At 44.0% G+C, this 14,203-nt stretch overlaps 1 protein-coding gene across 1 annotated transcript in view; it reads right to left on the reverse strand.

The window, feature by feature from the left end:
* The window catches only part of PKHD1 (PKHD1 ciliary IPT domain containing fibrocystin/polyductin), a 306,693-nt gene that overhangs the window by 200,435 nt on the left and 92,055 nt on the right, over positions 1–14,203 (reverse strand). The gene's annotated exons all lie outside the window — the stretch shown is intronic.

Below are 14,203 nucleotides of genomic sequence, written 5' to 3' on the forward strand. Positions count from 1 at the left end.
TAAATGGGCTGATTTTCAGAGATCTGGAACACCTGCAGCTCCCATTAATTTCAATGGTATTTCTGTGGCACCTCGTGAAAAAAAAATCAGGCTGCTTCAATTTAAGTGCCTAAATAAGGTTCCTAACTTTAGGCACCCAACTCTGCACAGGTAAGCCCAAACAATTGTAGAGTATTTTCAGAAGGGCCTAAATAACTCTGGAGTCATCACTCCCTTTGGGATTTGACTTCCTAAGTCATTTAGGCACTTTCAAAAATTCTACCATTCCTGATTATTAATTGTGTGCAACAAAAGCTATGTCTCCTTTAGACTGAGAGCAGTGATAGCAGTGTGTTTCCTTGTATCATTAATTCACCAGCCACATCCCTGGTCTCATTTATAAAACTGATCACATGCCCAGCCTTTCTGCCAACCTCTCAGCACGACAGAAAAGAAAAAAAAAATAAAAGCAGTATTGATCTCAGCTGTGAAACACAGTACCAGAGCCCACTTTTCCTCCCAGTGAAACACTGCACCAAATAGAAGAACTCTTTTAAAGAACCTTCCCTTTCAAGGAGGGATGTCTGAGAAAGACGTTTATTTTTATTTGCTTTTATTATTATTAACCTAGGGGAATAAATCAATTTTTTGTGACCTTAAAAAAAAATCTTCCAACTTAAAACAAATCGTCAGCACTAGGAATGCCAAAAGAGACCAAGACTGATACCAGCAAATCAGATATAGAGTTTGATATGCATTATTTATAGTAAAATAAGACTTAACGGCCCCACCTGGGATCAGAGCCTCATTGTGCCTAACACTGTTCACACACAAAGAGCCTGATCCAAAGTGGTCTGAAGTCACTGGGAGTCTTGCCATAGAATTCAATGAGCTTTGGATCAAACATGTAGTGAGAGACAGTCCTTCCCTTAAGAGTTTACAATGAGGCTCCGATCATGCAATTCACAATGCACTGGCATACTGGTGCAGGATTGGATTCAAAATACACAAGACAAAGAATGGGCGAAAGGAAATATTATCCCCATTTTACAGATGGGAAATTGAGGCACAGAGATTAAGTGAGTTGTCTGTGGTCATTCAGGAAGTCTGTGGCAGAGCTGGAAAGTTAATCAGATCTTGTGAGTCCCAAGCCAGTTCCTTAAACACATAACCATCCTATATTACAAGCAACAGACTGACATAGAGTATCTGCCATTAAAAAGTCAACACTCACTTTGCATTTATATAGCATTGTATAAATTCAAAGCACTTTATACAGACATTAACCAACTGATTTTCAGAGGTAGGTGAGAAAATAGTATCATTGTTCAAATGGGGAAAGTGAATCCATTAAGTTGGGTGGAGAGAGGCACGAAGGAGTTGCAATAATGTTAAAAAAACCCAAAAAACTTGGCACCATACTCAGATCTGGGTAATCTTCCCATCGTCACCGAGCACAGCTGTGGGTTGCAGATAGTGGAACAGCCTTCAGATATGATATAAGCAGGGAGACCTGATAATTAAGCAGTCACAGACAATCTGGTGACAGTACTAAGATTGCGTGGTGGAGCAGAAAGTGGCACTGCTGGCCATATAAAATACCACAAAAGCCCAAAGACGGTACTGTACATGGCAAACATAGGCCGCCATTAAATAAGTCTGAAGCAATCCCAACAAACTACAAAAGATGAGTACTGTAGCATCAAGAAGGTTTACACCAAGGTTTCATCCTTTTCCCGCAACTATTGAACTTACACACACAAGGGGAAAGTTTAGAAGACACCAACTAGGGTATCCAGGTCAATAGCATATACAACAACAACATAATATAAACCAATGACCTAGTTGGCATCATTTCTACTAGGAAGAATTTCAGAACATCCTTATTGCTATGGATGATGCCAACAAAAAATATGGAATGACGATTAATGTTGGGAAGACAAAAAGTATGGTAAGTAAACACAGTAATGTATTAGGCCAGGGTTTCTCAAACTGGGGTTGCCACTTGTGTAGGAAAAGCCCCTGGCGGGCCGGGCCAGTTTGTTTACCTGCCCCGTCCACAGGTCCGGCCAACCGCGGCTCCCACGGTCCGCTAATCGCTGCTCCAGGCCAACGGTAGCTGCTGGAAGCGGCACGGGCCGAGGGACGTACTGGCTGCCGCTTCCAGCAGCTCCCATTGGCCGGGAGCAGCGATCCGCCGCCAGTGGGAACAGCGATCGGACGGACCTGCAGACGGGGCAGGTAAACACACCGGCCCAGCCCGCCAAGTGGCAACCCCAGTTTGAGAAACCCTGTACTAGGCAATGTCTACATCTAGACAGTAAAGTGGTGAAACATGTGAATTGTCTCCCTGTTTAGGGTGTTTAATAACATCAGACAGAAGATGCAATGAAGAAATCAAGAGAAAGATACAGCTTGCAAAAAACACATGCAAAGATGTCTGTGCTGTGGAAAATTAAAGTTACACATCTGCACTAGATTGCTGAAGTGCTACATATGGTTAACCCGTCTGTATTGAAGTGAGAGCTGGACACTTTAAAAAGACACAGAGACCCAGTCACCCAGGGTATGTTTACACTTAACCTGCTACATCAGCACAGCTGCAGCACTTCACTGTAGACAGTACCTATGCTGACAGGAGGGGTACTTCTGTCAGCATAGATAATACACCTCCCCCAAGAAGCCATAGCTAGGTCGATGGAAGAATTCTTCTGTTGTCCTAGTGCTGTCTACACCAGGGTTAGGTCGGCACAGCTGCGCCTCTCAGGGGTGTGAGTATCCCATGTAGACCAGCCCTCAGACATTCGCCTTTTGGTGTGAAGAGAAGAATGTTAAAATTTGCTGGATAACCAGCCTACAAATGATGAGATGATAAGGATAAATTTTAAAATTACTTGAGACCCTAGGTTAGAGAAGAACATCCTTCTGCAGAAGTATTGCCCACTGATCGCTGATCGACTCGATCCAGCATTCATACTATCAGGCAAGATCACAGGCAAACCAGGAAGAGCAAGAAAGTGATCCAGGTACATCCGAAAAATCATCGGAGGAGTGGCATCCAAAGGAAAGTAAAAGTTTTGCAACTGTGACACGACTGCAAAAGATGGAAGATGGTGGTCGACAACCTCCCTATCACTTGTAGAAGAAAGAGTCAGTTTAAATGGTTAAAGTTAATTTTCCCATGATCTAGGGCCCTCCTAAATCTCAGGACTGTGCTCACTCTTCCAAACCACATTGACTTTGCAGAACAAGAAATAACCACGGTGTCACAGAATATTCACTGACTGTTTAATGATGACCACCGCCATTTTGGGATGCACCAACAGGGGAATCATATCACAGAAAAGGGAAGTAATTCTCCCTATATGCCTCTGGAATTTGGTGTTCAGCTCTCGGCCCCTTAAAAGCAGAAAAATGTAAAGAAATTGATCAAGGCTGGCAGGAATACTGAAAGAATTAACAAATAGAGCTGGCTGAAAAATGCCAATTATTTTTATGAGAAATTTCACAAACATTTCATGTTTGGGCAATTTCACCCAAAAACGTTCTGGTTTTTCAACAAAAATTGAAAACAAAAACTGAAAAATGTTTGCTTTTCATAAACCATTTTCAGTAAACAAATTATTCTTAACAAAAAAAATACCTAAAACTGCACTGAAAAACCCATTTTATTTTACTGAAAACTTTTTTTAGTAACATTTTGTTTCCAATTTTTCTTTAAAAAAAAAATTGGAAATGTTTTACCAAACTAAAGAAATGTTCATGAAAGATTGCAGAATAGTCTTCCAAGGGAAGTGAATGAAACTTGAACATTTAAAATGACAGTGTATCAAATTCTAGCAAGGGTCATACCTGAACTATGGGCGTTATAGCAGCACAGCTATTGGGCTATAACTAGACACTTCTCACTTCAATGGACAGGGGTTTTCTGTCACTCTAGGAAATCCACCTCCTTGAGCAACAGTAGCAAGGTTGACAGAAGCATTCTTCCATCGACCTAGCTGCATCTACACCAGGGGGTTGATCGGCATTTTTCATACCCCTGAGCACCATAGCTACATTGACCTAATTTTTGCATGTAGACCAGGCCAAATACACAGTAGGGAACAGCTCTTCGTTGGCTACTATGGATGGTAATCTCAGCAAGTCACTCCAGAGTGTATATTACTAGATGCATACTTTGGGCCTGATTCTTCTTTACAGGCCTCTTGCATTGGTCTGGAAGTGTAAAGTGGTCTAAAAGTGGCCCTACCAAAGCAGATTAAAAGGGATTTGTTTGGGCATAAGCTTTCGTGGGTAAAAAAACCACTTCTTCAGATGCATCTGTTAGGTGCCACCAAACTCCTGGTTGTTTTTGTGGATACTCGTCGGATACTTGACATTTCAATTAAGGTTACTTTTATTTTATATCCTCAAACAAAGAAAACCTCATTAAAGAAAGCAATGGTTGAAATGTAATTCAATAGATTCCAGCTAGCCTATAAAAGTTATCTTTTCAAAAACTACACATCTTAATTAATAATAATAATTATAAAAACAGCGTTAAACTGTCTGGAAAGTAATGCCTAAGAGATCCAACCTGTTCCCCAGAGACACGTAATCATCTTTCATTACTCACTCTGACCCCTTCCTAAAATTGGGAAAGGTCAGAAACAGCAAATGAATAAACGGGCACGGGGGACACATCCCTTGAAAAGGAGATGGGACTTTAATTATTTGTTAGATCTTAGCTCCATAGTTAATATACAAAAACAGAACACACAAAATCACAGCTACATACCCCCCTTTTCTCATGCAGCTGAAGGCCTGGATCTGAAGAACTAGTCCTCAGCATTCACTAACAACCTACTAATTCACACCCCAGACTGAGGTACTTGGTTTTCCCCTCCCTCATTTAATTTTAATCCTCAGTCTATTCTCTGTCTTTGCATAAAGTCTCTACCTTGCATTTGAATCAAGGGGGCTCTGCTTTTCCTGCAGCACAGCTTCTAAAGACAGGGAACAGTTTTCTGCTCTGAGAGAAAGTGGGCGATATTTTTCCACCCTCCTCTACTACTCCAGGCCAAATTTCTATGTGTGGGCAGCTCTCGCTGAAACACAGCTGCTTTTTCTGTCACTTGTACGCCACAGCCAGTGCAAAAAGCTTTTCATTCATGCCCTGCAGGGTCTTTTCTTATACATAACTGCTTAACTGTGAGGACATGGAGGAGGAGTATATCCATCCTCAGTATCCTGCCTGAGGAACCTGTATTGCCCCATGCTCCTGGAAGCTCCCTGAGTGAAAGCCCCCTCCAGCTTCCCAGTATCAAAGAAAATATGAGACACGGCAGCAGGAGGAGGCAGAATGGAGAAGAGAAGAGCTGCAAGGAGAAGAGAATTCATGCTGCAAGGGGGAGGCAGATGGGTTTGGGATTTTGTTCTTCCCAGTAATTACAACCCAGCATCATCTGCCATCAGCCCCAGGACAAGGCTGGGGTGTGGTAGGGAGAATGGGCCAGTGAGTTGGGCAGTGGCTTATGATTCGATCCATCTGGCTTCAGATCCCCGCTCAGTCCTGTGTGACCAGCACAAGTTGCTTGAGGCGCAGAGCGGATTAATTTCCCACTGGTACCATGGGGAGAATGCATTCCCAGAGGGGTGCTGTAGGGATAAAATCCACGGATGCAGCTGGCTGGGAAATGGAAATGCTGAAATTTGTTTTCACTCTGAATCAGAACAAAAAGTCTAAATTTTGAAATTCGCCATAGAATAAAAATCCCCCCCCCCCAAATTTGATTTGGAACCATCCGATGTTTTCTTTCAATAATGTCAAATTATTTAATTTTGATACAGTAAAAAACATTTTATTTGGATAATGCTGAAATATTATAATATAAAATATTACATATATAAATAGGATCTATATAATATTAAAATGTATATAAGTCAAAATGACATAAAATGACATAATAAAGTTCGAACTAAATCTTTTTACCTTATCAGAATAAAATATTTCATCATCACTGAACTGAAAAAGTAAAAATTAACAGTGTTGATGTTCTTCCATTGACAATTTAATCAGAATAGACACATCCCCATTAAATGTTTTGATGTTGAAGAAACTAATTTTTTTTATCATATCTATCCATTAATGATTGAGATTGCTCCGATGCTATAATGACGAGGGCTATATAAACACACATATATAGAGAAACCCTCTTCATTGTTCCTTACTAGCTACAAAACATCCTGGAGAACAGGTGTTTTCCATCTAACATTCCCTGGATGCTAGTTACTTCCCAAAGGGATTCCTTTAATCAGTGTTTACCTGGATATTATACTAACTGGATGCCACTGTTTTAAAAAGAAAAGGGGTGGGGGGGAAGATGTTTCAGCTTTTGTGATCCCTTTGCATAAATGAATGAGCCAATAAGTATCACACAAAACACACAATGTGCATAAAAATATCGCCTAGCCAAAGGTATGATATAGGAAAACCTCCTTTAAACTGACATGGTGCGGCACCATTAACAAACCGCTTCAAATACGACAGCTAAATACTGTACATGCTCATCAATAGTTGCGCACAGCTGTTAACATTTTACATTATTGCCAGTTAATCTACAGAGCTGCTACTGAACGAGACAGGGAATGTCTGCCTGCAGGAATGAGAATGCAGGGCAGAATGATCATTTAAATGCTAAGATCAGTTAGCTACATCCTCACCATGTGAAGAAAGGGAATTAGACACATCGACTCTGTCATTGTCAAGGGAGCGGGTGAAAGTTAGAGATGAACAAAATGATTTGGATAAAATAAAAGCTATATGATGAGTTCTAACCAGGACCTCGGGTTAGCACAGCCTGGGGCTTTGGGACAGTTCTGATCTAGACCCAGACTCTTCAGCTTTGCAAACGTTGCCAAACTTTCTTCTATCTCCATCCAGAGCCTCAAATTCAAACCAAAACTTTTGAGATTTGAAAATTGTTGCTTGACTTTCATGTTTTGCTGTGCACCTCCATTTTTCTTGATATCTTGGTTGCACTTGGAGCCATAAGTGGAAGCATTGATATACGGGGTGCTCTGATGAGATTCCTAAAGGTTTATAATCAGGGCCGGTGCTTCCATTAGGCGACCCTAGGCAGTCGCCTAGGGCGCCAGGATTCGGGGGGCGGCATTTTGTGCGCTCTCCATGGGGTGCACGGGAGCTTCCGGTTCCGCTCCAGTCGCGCCGCCGAAGAAGGACCTTCTGCCGACGTGCCGCGGAAAACAGCGGCAGGCAATTGAGCAGCGGTATTTCGGCAGAGGGTCCTTCTTCAGCAGCACGATGGGAGCGGAACCGGAAGCTCCCGCGCGCCCCGTGGGAAGCACACAAAATGCCGCCCCCCGAATTCTGCCTAGGGCGCCAGAAACCCTGGCGCCACTCCTGTTTATAATGTTTCTCTACCTCCAAAGCCCTCATCTGCAGAGACCCCCAAGATTCAACCTTCTTACCCATTGTGGTAATTATGGGAGAAAACATAGGACGACATGCCAGAAGCATGCAGACAACACCCATCTCTAAGGCCCAGTCCACACTAACGAGGTAAGTCGATCTAAATTATGCTAGTTAAGTTATTTAAATTATGTAATTTAAGCCAATGTAGTTTAGATTGATTTACAGAGGTGTCAATAGGAGATGCTCTCCCTTCAACATAGCTTCTGCCTCTTGGGGAGGCTGAGTACTGAAATCAACAGGCGAGCGCTCTCCCATCGACTTAGCACGTGTTGACCAGACCCACTAAATCGACGCTGCAGCATTGATGGCAGCAGTGCTGATTTAGCTGGTAGTGAAGACAAGCCTTCAGTCTCCTTACATCAGATGCCGATAATGTCACTGCCTTGTTTTCAGCATTCCTAAGTAATATCAGCATTCAGATAAAGTTAAAGTTCTGGTAAAGCAACTGGTTAAAGTTCAAGCCAGCCAGAACAGAAGGATTCTAGCAAGATGGAAGAGCTAGGAAGAACACACCTCCAGCTGCAGCTGCCAGAAGACTGCATCCAATTCTACTAGACACAGATCTCACCACAGTCATCCATGCATTCATGAGCTCCGGGCTTGATTATTGCAACTCATATCAGAAGTGAAGCCATATACCCTGAAAAAGCTCCACCAAGTACAGACAGCAGTCTGCCTGGCACGCAACACAGGCCTCCAAGAGCACATACTCCCAGCACTCTACGGTCTGCTACAACTCTCCATTGAACACCGAGTCCAACTCACACTCTCTGTCCTTCTATCAAAAGGCTCCCGTTGGATTGTTCAACTGGAACAATGAAAAACGTAGACCCACAGAGGGCGACTTGAGAGTGCAGGAAACATGGGACCTGGACCTAGTCTGGTGAACTCATGATTAGCGGAGACCATGAATCTCACTGCATTTATTTTGCCTGGTGATTAATACAGTGTATTGAGGACTGTGTTGGAATTGTAAGCTCTCACTTTAAGATTGTGGGGAGAGGGATTCCTGGTTCTGCTTGCAGGCTAGGGCGCTCCCTAGGGAAACTGAGTCAAAACAGTCAGCCTGGGAAGAGCCAGCCTAAAACAAGGTGGGGTGAGCTGTGTCTGTCTGCCTTAGAGAGCAGCCTGATTTGTGTCTCTGGTTTGGGGTTCTTGTGTGTTATCGTTCTAAATTCTAAGAAATAAAGGGGTGTTACATTGCAATCTTTCAGTGAGAGTATTTTATTTTTTATCAAATTTCTTTATGTCTCTGCTGGGACCATACCAATAAATGAGCATCATACTGAATTTAAACTCTCTGGGCCTGATTCTCCTTTGTCCTACACCTTGCGTGGTCATTCACACCAGTGCACGGTGAGAGTAAAACTTTACTACACCAAAATAGTAGCATTTTTCACCCACATTTTGCACATGGTGCAGGGAAACAGAGAATTAGGCCTCCCTCTCTGTCACACACACATGCACATACACACACACACACACACACAACAGACAGATCCCATGTACAGAGCTAATGAACAATGTCTTCTGAACTATAAATGGTATCTATAAAAGCTATGTACAATCCACACAGGACATGAGAAGGACACTATTAAATCATTAAACACTGGTCTGTTTTCTAAGGGCCAGGTTGTGAATTCCTTACATGCACTGGGGAACCGTTATTCACCACCTCATTGGGGCACTCGTTTGTTCGCAGTCTGCCTGTTGAAAGCAGGTGGCAAATATCTTTTAGCAGAGAAATGGTAGGTTGGTTCCATAGGCAGTCTGCCCACCCGCCTTGTGCTGCTTGTGAACATGGCCCTTCTTACCCTGCCTCGTAGTCTGAAACGCTGAAGGTTCACTCAGAATCCACAGTGTGGCTCCGAATCAATTTTGCTGGGAAAGACAAAGACGCAAGTATGGCCAAGGCCAACGAGCTAGATTTCTCTTAGGGAACTTGTCAGAAGAGTTTTCTGGGGAATTAAAGTATGAACGGAGCCACAGACATTGATAAATTTCCCTTCTGAACAATCAATAAAACTCCCTCAGTCCTGGTCAAGATTTCAATGTGGATGCAAGGCTATAATTACATTGTCAAAAATTCAAGCCGCCCCAGCTGACTGAGACCCCCTTTAAAACTGACATTTGATTGGCAGGTGGTTTATGGGTGGCATGCTCTGATTGGCAGGGGAGTTGACTAAAGCCAAAGGCAACAGTGAAATTTCCCAATCTGTTGTGACCACCGGAGCACAGGACTGCCACTCACGGAGAATTCTGGGAGACCGTTAGTCATATTAACATATCAAAGCAAGCTGCTGACAGCGCTTACTAAACAAGTTGAACTCAACCATAGCAGCAAAACATTCCCCAAACTTTCCAATCTTACACAGAAAAGAAATTACATGGCACTCGATCCTGTCTTCGCTGAGACGGCTGAAAATTTCAAAGCCTGCTTGTTGAATGATTTTGATTGCGGTAACATATATAAAAAGAGGAGAAGGAGAGCTGACATGCTCCCCAATTTGTTCTAGACCATGGGCCAGGCTGATGTTAAATTGGAACCAGAATAACGTGCTTCTGTTTGATGTAAGTGGTATCAAGACAGCACAAACACTTTCCTTCCAGTTTTATTTTCTAGCAGGCTTCCACTGCTTCAATGCGAAATTGCGGATTACATGGTTTCAGTGAAGTTTAATTGCAGCCATGCACGGGGACTGTATGTTACACAGAGTTTAGAAATGACAGCACAGAAAGTCTGGATGTCTTGAATCGGCAGAAACCGAAACGCAGAGTGTTTCTGCTAATGTGCCAAGCCACCTTTGCCTTCGCGTTCCATCGCATAGCTAATGTCTTTTGGCCCTCAACCCTCCCCTCTTGCCTATGCCTTCACTATAGAGCTACAGAACCTAAACAGTGCCATGCACATGGGCTTTTGCTATCTCCCATTCACCTCCATTCAGTGGGGCTACTCACTTAAGACAAACAGACTTTCCCCATAAGTTAGACAGTACTCAACGGGGCTCCATGAATGTGTGAGGCAATCAGGATTTGTACTGAGATTGTAGACTCTTTGGAGCAGGGACCTTGCCTTCCTGTTTTTGTCTGAAAAGCAGCCCCACTGGGAACTCTAGCAGTGAATAAGTATTAACTGTGCTTCACTGGACTATATGTAAAGAGAGAAAAGGTGGTCCAGAAGATGGGGTGCAGATGTGGGACTCTAGAGACCCAGGTTCTATTCCTTATACTACCACAGACTCCCTGTGTGACCTTCGTCTAGTCACTGAATCTCTCTGTATCTCAGTTCTTCATCTGTGAAATGGGGATAATAGCACTTCCCTAACTCACAGAGGTGCTGTGAGAACAAACACATCAAAGCTTGTGAAGTGCTTGGATACTACAATAAAGGGGGCCACAGAAACACCCAAAATTGATGGATCAGTAGAAGATGCAATAGAAATTATTTCTTCCACCAAACTATCTGAAATGGGAAATGACCTAGGAGAAAACAACAAGGGGAAAATGCTCTGTGTACGAGTGAGAGGAGAGGCAACAATTCTTCAAAAAATATATCTCCCAGCATGACACTAACTCAGGAACGGCTCCCTTCTGTATCGCTCTTCATCAAAGCCCTGCACTACTCTGCTCCAACGTGTGGTCCAAATGAATGTATCCCCGCTGTAGCTCCACCTTAGGGTGACCAGATGTCCTGATTTTATAGGGACAGTCCCGATTGTTGGGTCTTTTTCTTAAATAAGCTCCTATTACCCCCCACTCCCTGTCCCAATTTTTCACACTTGCTATCTGGTCACCCTACTCCACCTACATCAACCAACTTTCACCCAGCATGAGTTTGGCCAGAGCTGGCTGTCCTTGCGCTATTCATTCTAGTCAGTAACTTCTCCTTTTCTGTGATGTGGAACACTCATTTGTTTCAATTCCTTCCTCAAAACACATGTGCTAATCTGCCTGCCAAAGAAATGCTCTTGTTTACTCATGACAAAGGGAGAGGGAGAAAAAACCCTGCACCACTTTGTGTTGAATCGAGCCTCCTAACATTTTGGGTTTCTGAAGTGTTGTTTAGAGTGGCATCCCTGGATCATCACAGGGTCTGAACCCATGACCTCCAGTGCTAACAGCAAGCACCTAGAGGAGCAACTCCTTCAGTTGGTAGCTATGGCAGACTGTGGGATAGTGGGTTACCTTTGCCTCTTGATTTTAAAGCTCATTGGGGCAAGTACCTTTTCTCCTTTATGTTCTATGTAATGCCAAGCCCACTGTTGAAAATCAACAAAGAATAAAAATAATGGAATATAACACAAAATGGAGGCATGGTTTAAAAAATAAAGACACTGAACTCACCATTACTGTGAAACCTGCTCTAGACACACATACCTTAATGTCAAGACTATGTCACCATTTGAATGGCTTGTCCTGAAAATCCTTGAAATTGACTGAAAGCATTCAGTGGTGTGCATCTATCACACCCTCAATCCACCCAGTCCTTTACAGCCATAGAAGGGAGTGCTGCCCTGACACTAACCTTCAGCTCCTGACAAGGCTCAAGGTGACAGCACAAGCTTGAGGGAAGGAATCTTGGTTCCCTGAAGAGCTTTACTGAACAAGTATGTGTCAAGGAAGGAAAATCGTTCTGAGCCTGATCCAGTGAGAGGAGGAGGCCTGCAGCTTAAAAGAAGATGCCATCTAAACAATGACTTCATTAGGATGACTGCATCCAAATCAAAACTGAAAATAGAAGGGTCCTTTAACTTAGCTGAAAAGGCAGAACTAGAACTAATGGCTGGAAGTTGAACTCAGATTAGAAATTAGGCACACAGTTTTAAGAGTGAGGGTGATTAACAGCTGGAACCGGTGGATTCTCCATCTCTTGTGATTTTCTAATTATGCTTTAATCTAAGACAAGTTTTTGGACTCCATACAGGGGTAACTGGGTGAAATTCTCTGGCCTGTGTTATACAGGAGGTCAGACTAGATGATCTAATGGTCCCTTCTGGCCTCAAACTCTGTGAATCTATGAATAAGGAGATTGTGTGTGTCACCCTAGGGTACAATGTGAGTGTGACAGGATGTCATAGTAACAAAGTCCCTCTGTACGAAATGGTGTAGAAATACTTTGCCCTTTTATAAAGCCTGTCAAATGCTAATCTTAAAGCACTTTACAAGCATGAAATAATTCAGTCTCATGATACCACAACAAAGTGGTCAAGACCTCTCACCAGCTTTGGATCTCACCTGAAAGTTGGCACCTCCAGGGGTAGCAGAGCACCCTGTTCACCCCAATGCAAATTTTCCAATAACTTCCTGAATCAACAGCCCTACTTCCTGTTGCACTTCACCATTCATGTGTGGTCTCCCATTTAAACACTGACCCCACCTAACCCTGCTTACCTCATGCAAACCAACAGGCTTACAGCACAGCAGCAGAGCTTCCTCCCAGCCCAGGCAGACAGTGTGGCTGGAGGCTGCTGGGAGAGTGCATTAGTGGCTCCACATGCCAGGGGGACTGGAGCAGAGCCCCCCCACCCCCGCCAGATAACGTGGGATGGGGAGGAGACAGGGAGAATGCGGGCCCCCAGGCTGGGTGCAGGCCAGGGAGGATTCACGTGGGGGAGGTCATGAGGGTAGTGGGGCGGGGACAAGTAACATGAGGGGGTTACATAGGGGGTGAGGACAAATCATGTGGTGGGGTCATGTGGGGAGCTCACAGGCCCCCCTTTAGCTGGTGCCCCCTTTGTGTCCCTCCCACTAGTCGTTGATGGCTGACAGAACAAGGAGCAATGGTCTCAAGTTGCAGTGGGGGAGATTTAGGTTGGATATTAGGAAAAATGTTTTCACTAGGAGGGTGGTGAAGCACTGGGATGGGTTACCTAAGGAGGTCATGGAATCTCCTTCCTTAGAGGTTTTTAAGGGCAGGCTTGACAAAGCCCTGGCTGGGATGGTTTAGTTGGAGACTGGTCCTGCTTTGAGCAGGGGGTTGGACTAGATGACCTCCTGAGGTCTCTTTCAACCCTGATATTCTATGAAATTGTACCCCTTGGTGGCTTTCATTGTCTTTGACTGAAATCCGTGCATGTCAGTAAAGCTCAGATGATAACAGTTCTGCCCATGGGCCAGGGGATTGGAAATTCAAGCCCTGCTGGAGGATACAAGCTCCTACCTAATGCTAATGTTGGCATGCTGTAACTGGGGGAGGAATGAAGCACTGTAATATGTGCTAGCTTCCCCCCAGCCTTTGCTAAGGCAAATATTGCATTTGAAAATTGTCTGTTAGTTAAGACTTTGACTTGGGGAGCAGAACTGAGCCATTTGTGCTGCTGACGCTGGAGGCTCTCCGCTGGCACCGGACACAATGGCTCAGTTCAGATGTGGGCATGGGGGGAGGAGGAGAGCGTGCTGCCCGGTGCACTTTAGAGTGCCCCTTTGAAAAGAGTTAGCATGTCTGTCCCAGCTGGTATGTACTGATGACCACGGCATGCTCGGCATGGGCCTGGCCAGGATTCTTAGCTGGCAGTCTATACTCCTTTGAAGCTGCATGGAGCGAGAGCCCAGTCCTTCACATTAGCACTGCTCTGATTTTCTACACGGTAGTAGAGGTATGCATCTATTTAGGACACCCTGTACTATCATACCCACAGAGCAGACCCATGCAGTGCACAGCAAGAATGACATCCCAGAGCTCAAAGGTTCAGTTTCCAAGTACTCAGAACTCATGACTGGGGACAGATCTGCAGAAGTACTCAGCAG

The sequence above is a fragment of the Mauremys reevesii genome, linkage group 3 (genome assembly GCF_016161935.1).
Source record: "Mauremys reevesii isolate NIE-2019 linkage group 3, ASM1616193v1, whole genome shotgun sequence".
NCBI classification, from domain to species: Eukaryota; Metazoa; Chordata; order Testudines; family Geoemydidae; genus Mauremys; species Mauremys reevesii.